Source organism: Panicum virgatum, chromosome 1K, assembly GCF_016808335.1.
Source record: "Panicum virgatum strain AP13 chromosome 1K, P.virgatum_v5, whole genome shotgun sequence".
Lineage (NCBI taxonomy): Eukaryota > Viridiplantae > Streptophyta > Magnoliopsida > Poales > Poaceae > Panicum > Panicum virgatum.
In genome coordinates this window covers 40,809,018-40,815,478 of record NC_053136.1, presented here as the reverse complement: position 1 = coordinate 40,815,478, position 6,461 = coordinate 40,809,018, and the positions used below count along the sequence as shown (strand labels likewise).

Below are 6,461 nucleotides of genomic sequence, written 5' to 3'. Positions count from 1 at the left end.
TCAAACAGTAGACCATGCTGTAGAGAGTAACTGGCTCGTAATTAGAGCAAACTGTTGGTGGGGTACCCTATTTGAAATTATAAGACATAATTTGTTTGTTGATCAACAATAATAATTTTAAACGGAGTAAGAGTAGTAAGAAGTAAACTATTATTTTGGAAATTGATGTGATTAAAGTAGTAGTAAGTATTTAAGTTGAGCATCCATATGAACATGTACAAATAAAGCAAAGTTACTTATCACAAAAAAATATAGCAAAGTTACAACATTTTGAAACATAATTCATTTTAATATTTTGAGAACTTACGTTTGAAGGCAAATCTAGCCATTAAATCAAAATACTCCAAGAGATATTGGCATTTAAATTTTAAATATATTAATTGTATATGTAACGTAACACACGGCAATTAATTGTGGTTGGAGAGAGAGAGAGAGAGAGAGTAAAAAAGAGTTATATATTAACATAATTCAATGGATAAACTTGGCAAAAGGAATTATATCTTAACATAATTCAAGGGATAAACTCATGATATATGGACCGCTGCATCAAGTTTGAGGTGATTCCCCCATCCAAACTACTCATTAATTTAAATTTATCATCTAGGACGTGCTCCCTCAGTTTATTTTTCTAAGGCATGCATGCATTTTAAAATTCAAACATCATAATTTTCGACCAACAATTAACTTTACAAATAAACTATTATTATATTCCAAGATTTCCCATGACACATCTTATGTCGTTATATGCGTGTTAAAAAAAATTCTTATAGTATGTTTTTTTTTGCATTACACAGATAGACTATTAACAAAGTAATTGTTAGTCAAAGTTTTGTTATAATAAAATGAAGCATGACTGTGTGGTCGTTGGCATCCCCCAATTTGCGACCTACCGTAGGATTTGACAAGTAGTGCATTGATTAGAGAATAGAATATAATGTTTTAGGGAAAATAAGGCCACTCTCATCTCAATGGTCAATTTCATTTTCACTACTTTTAAAATTTTCACATCATCAACAGCGCTGTTTTATCTTGGGGTTCATGGTTTACCACAGCTAGAATTTAATGTTGTAGATGCTGGATGTATCTTTTTCTATAAACTAAGTCAAAATTAGGGAAATACAGTGCCAAAGTGCTAACTAATTTAGAATAATGGACTACCACTTCACAACTTCTGTGGAAGATGGTAAATAACCTCGCATTATTATTTGGCAGCCAGGTTGTACAATCCCACATGTACTAGTACGGAGTACCACCGCACTACAACACCACATGCATCATGCATGTATTAATTTCAGTATAGTGGTATATATACTGTATAAACTTCCTACTTCTTCTCCAATGGCCGTATCACAAGGACCCTGCTCGCTGCCTATAGGAGTACACATGTGGTGCTCAGCATCTCATTTCCACGGCTGTACTAGCTCTCCTCCACTTGGCGCGGACCCGAAGATAAGGGCGGACATTTGTACGAGCCGTGTCAGCTGGCCCGCCCGGGTCACAGCTTTAAGCCCCGGCCGAGACCTCGTCACGCGGCCAGAAAAGGCCACCGCGCGCGCCAGACGGCCGCGAGCATGCGGCAGGATGGAGCAAACAAGTGTGGAGCGGACCCTGGCGCGACGCCTCCACGTTGCCAGGATCACCTGACACGCCACCACCAGCTGCTGCTGCGGCTCGGACGACGCTTGGACGACGACGGCGACCACACCAACCCCCCAGCTTGCCAGGACTGCTACCCCAGTTGCGATGGTCGCAAGAAACCAAGGGGGTGTATGCAGGGGGGCGAGGCGAGATCGATCTCTGGCAGCAAGGGAAGGGAGTCGCGCGTGATGAGAGGGACGGGGCGCCCGGGCTCGCCTCGTGTCGCGCCGGGAGCGAGGGGGCCACTGCCACTGGCATGGCATGGCACCGTACCGGCGCGGCGCGGCGCGGCGCGGTGCGGCTTTAATGCGCGCGGCGTATCGCTTGCCCCTTGCGGGAGAGGACGGGGAGGAGCCCGAGCCCGGCCGGCCGCGGAGGGAGGAGTCGAGTTACCCCCAGCTATAGCCCAACCCACGCATGCCCGATTTTAGAAAGAGCCGAAAATTCTAGCTAGCTAGGGGCCGGGCCGGGGGCCACGCGCGCGCCTGCTGCTGCTGCCCGGTGGGTGGATGGCCGGCGGGGCGGGCGAGCGCGCGAGCGCCTCCCCCTCGATCTGGCACAGCGCAGCGGCGCCGTACCGCATCATTGCACACCGTAGCCCTAGCCAAGCTGCCAGCCCGCCGCGCCCCGCTGCCCTGCCGCCTATATAGCCGGCCCGGCCGGAGCCCCGATCCCTGCGACGACGCCCGCCCATCTCGCCATGGCGCGCCTCCTCGATCGGCTAGCTGCGCTGCTAGCTGCCAGCAGCTCGCGAGACGCGTGCGGTGATCGCGGCGGCGGCGGGGATGCTGCGGGCGGGCGCGGCCGGCTGCCGATCGGCGGGCGGCGCGCGCGGGCGGTGACAGAAGAGAGTGAGCACCCGGCCGGGCGGAACGGCACCGGCGGGATGTGCCGTCGCGGCCGCGTGCTCACTGCTCTATCTGTCATCCTCCACTCTCTCCCCCGCGCCCGCCTTGCCGATCGGAGCTAGCTAGCCGTCGTGGCGCCTCTCCGCAGAAACACTCGCGCCGCCGTCGCGATCACCGCACCGGCGGGAACGCGCGGCGAGCGCGGCCGCCCCCGGCCGGTGATCTCTCCATCTCCTTGCCCGTGTGTCATTGTATGCCGCGGAATTGCCACCACTGCGTCGTGAATTGTCATTGTATGCCGCACGCCAATCACGATTATTGACGATCCCTTGCTTGTTCCCAATAATAGTCTGATTTGGTTTTCATGGGGCGTCGCTTCTCCATCAACGGCAGATTCAGTTCTGGAGTTTCTTCGATTCTGGGCTTCCTTCGGCGTAGGAAGAAGGTAGAGAGAGAGAGAGAGAGGAGGTCAGATCCCTTCTTCTTCTTTTTTATTTCAGGCATCTGGACCACTATACGACACAGTTGCTGACTTTGATTCACACAGGAATTGCATCTTGTCCCGTGCTGTACCTTCTCCGCGCTTATTATTTCGTTAATTAATTGAGCCAATTCATACGGGGATTTAGGAATAATTCTGTTGGGGCCGCACTGCCACTGAAACAGGTACTTAATTATGCTGCGTTAATGGTTGGTATTTTTGTTTTAATTTGCTGTATCAGCCCTACCCCCTACTTATATTGTGGTGTGTAGTACACTACAGTTCATATCATTCTGTATAGGTTTGCTTTCTCGTCTATTCTTGCCATGCACAGCACATCAGGCTCTCAGCATTAATTTGCCAAAATCATCATGTTTGCAATTTCGGGGGAACGGTGAGAATCCGAGGGTGACTCTCTTTATCTGATCAATCAAGCGAAGTCAAGCAGGAAGAAAGGCCGCTTCTTGGGTGTGAGCAATGCCATATATAGGGTGAGAATCTGGGCTAGGGGATGCTTGAAGTGTCATGGTTTTATTTTATTTACAGCTTGTTGGACTGTACCCTTTGGGTTATAGATGTACTAGTTCCTAATCATCACCTTTTATCACTAATTTTGTTTGGCTTATCAATTACATACCAATTTACCGTGCAGTAATGGATGGGTTTGCAACCTCTGCTGGGAGCTTGTGAGCTCGTTTAGATCATGAGCTGTAGTATATATGACTGTATGAGGTAAGTCAAGTCTGTCTTAATGGTGCTGCGGACCCGGACTATGTGATTTAGTGCCAGTGGCCATTATGCTGTCATCGCGATGCGCTTGCAGCACGTTGGAGGTATGGGCAAGTTCCTTTGACCTGAGGTTGCAATGAATCCTGGCATCTGGACTGATGATTCTGTTTATTTATTTTTTTATGAGTGCTTTTCGCAGTGTTTCGTGCGGTTGAGTGCAGTGCATACCGCTGAAATATCAAGCAGCTGCCACCTTGACATTGGTACGTCATTTTTCATCATTTGGTATGTTTGGACGATCCCAACCCCCCTATATGAGACCTGTCCATGGGGGCTGGGCCATGCTGTGCCGTATATGTATGTGATCTGGACTATTTTCATGGTACAAGTGGAAGATTTGCACCATTTATTTGGTACTTGCTTTCTTTACCTTGGGTAGTCGGTTTTTTAGTGGCTCATTAGGTGCTTCCTCCATTCCAAATTATAGATCGTTTTGGCAAATCTAGATGCATAATTTTTACTATGTATCTAGATATAGTATTTGTCTAGTGCATAACAAAATCTATGTATCTAGATTTGCCAAAACGACCTATAATAATTTGAAACGGAGAGATTAGCAGGGGTTAATGTACTCACATCGCTAGAAGTGTACTGTAGTGTGTAGTTTTATCTTTCCAGCATCCCAACTCACAGTCAGATGGACGCTCGCTCTAATAGCCACCCACTCTGTTTTTGGTTAAATTTAACGTATACGTTAGTTAGGCAAATGTTAGATTGGAGCATTGCACTTTCAAACACTTCTATTGCATTTTACTCTCTCACATAAGCATCTTCGATTGGCAGTTTGGTATTGTGTGTCATGTGTTCCCCCCTTTATCACATTTTCGATCATTAACCCAATGCCCCAATCTAGTTGTACCACTTATTGTGTGTGCGTTCATAGAGAAAATGCTCCATGATTTAACTTTGGGCACTTTTGGTTACTAGCTATCTGCTGCCAACCAACTGTATCTAGGTTGTGCATCGTTAATCAGTTCGCATTGTGGCAGCAGGTATCCAGTTTGACGCGACGCTCGTTTGCCGGTCCTGTAACGTGCCGATAGTTCAGAAGAGTTTGATTCCGATTCAACAGGGTAGAGTATGTATGCATGGCGTGCTGGAAACTGGATCATGTTTGTATATGAAGAAGAAATTGAACTGGTGTAATTCTCGGCCATGTTTTTGACTTTGGAAAGTAAGCAACATGTACATCGTACATTCCTATTCATCTTATGGGGTTTCCTCGCACAGGCTCCACACTGATGTTACTTAATCAGCGCGGTACCCGTATGCTGATGATGATGCCTCTCGATTTGATGATTGGCCAGATGGTATATGTGGACTCAGCAAATTGTAACCTTTTGCTCTTCATTTTTACACGTGCAAGCACATTTGTAGCTCCAGCCTTCCAGAGAACGGTAGGGACTAGGTTGCTGTACAAGTGTAGAGACACACTGTTCCATTCATGGTGTCTCGTACTTATCTCTTCAATGAGATATTCCCTATACTTATCTTCAGAGTTCTTCATCTGTGTGTGAACGCTCTTGATAGTTAATAGCTATGTTGTGCAGAAAGTATGTGTTTCACCTCTTAGTTGTGTCTGTATTTTGAACCTTCCATTCCATAGTGCCATTTCCAGGTTCCGTATATCTTCCTTTTCCTTTTTCAAATGGATTCCGGGTTTGCTACGACATTATGAATAGTTATCTGATTCTTCATTGCTGATTAGAGAATTTGATTATGGTGATGTTTGGACATGAAAATATTAACAGTAATCCAGTTGCACTGCATTACCCTCATCACAAGGATTATTTGATTGTTCAAGAGATGGTGTTGTATTTTTTTAGTAGTTAGAACAAGACAGCTGTTGATTAGTTAAGCCGTCATACATACAAGTCAACGCGTATGAAAATTAATGTGATTTATCCTATGTTGTCTTTCTTCCTTGACAAAAAATCTTTGAACTGCAATTCTACCATACATCCATGGAACAAGATAAAGGGTGTCCACTTGGAAGGTGGAGAGTCCTCAATTCGATTTGAACTAATCATGGTTTTCAAGATTAAATTTATCTCTATACAAACATGCCTTAAACTAAATTCTGCACTATGATCAAGTACTTGTTCATTTTTTACCATCTTTTGTTTTTTTTGGGGGGGGGGGGGGGTACGGTGTTGTCATATATGATATTGTATGACTTGTTACTCCAATTCACTTTTAAGGTTCATCAATCTAATGATATATGAATGGCTTCAGCTAACAAACATCAATTTATTTTACATAAAAATCATAATCTGCCATACAAAAGTGTGATATGTCAGCATATAATGTACGTGTATAGCAATTTTCAAAAGTTACATCCATGAATGAATGATTGTCATACCTACTTTTTTGTAGCAGCTTTAACATATAGGCTACATCACTCACTTAAAAATAATTTTGTTGCTTAATCTTTATTGCCTAATAATTCAAACATAAAAATATGATGATTTAGTGCAATTATTTTTTCCTTCGTGTGAATAATGCATTATTGTAAAACTGCACATACATATGCTCGTAGCTGCTAGTATACTAGTTTGATACCACTTCTTGGCCTTCTGTTCATACTAGAGAAGGTGCAAAACTTGACATTAACCTTCCTTTAGATGACTATAAGCCGCACACTCAATAACACCATTCTCTTCCAAATCACAAACATAAAATGAGTAGTTGGTGTATTTGATGCA

General features: G+C 44.7%; 1 long non-coding RNA gene across 1 annotated transcript; it reads left to right on the top strand.

Annotated features, from left to right (window-relative positions):
• The first annotated feature begins 2,005 nt into the window (after positions 1–2,005).
• Positions 2,006–5,376, top strand: LOC120708265. Its single transcript, XR_005689310.1, has 5 exons — positions 2,006–2,954; positions 3,034–3,458; positions 3,620–3,800; positions 3,896–3,959; positions 4,749–5,376. It is a non-coding gene; the product is annotated as an uncharacterized LOC120708265 (long non-coding RNA).
• Positions 5,377–6,461: the final 1,085 nt, after the last annotated feature.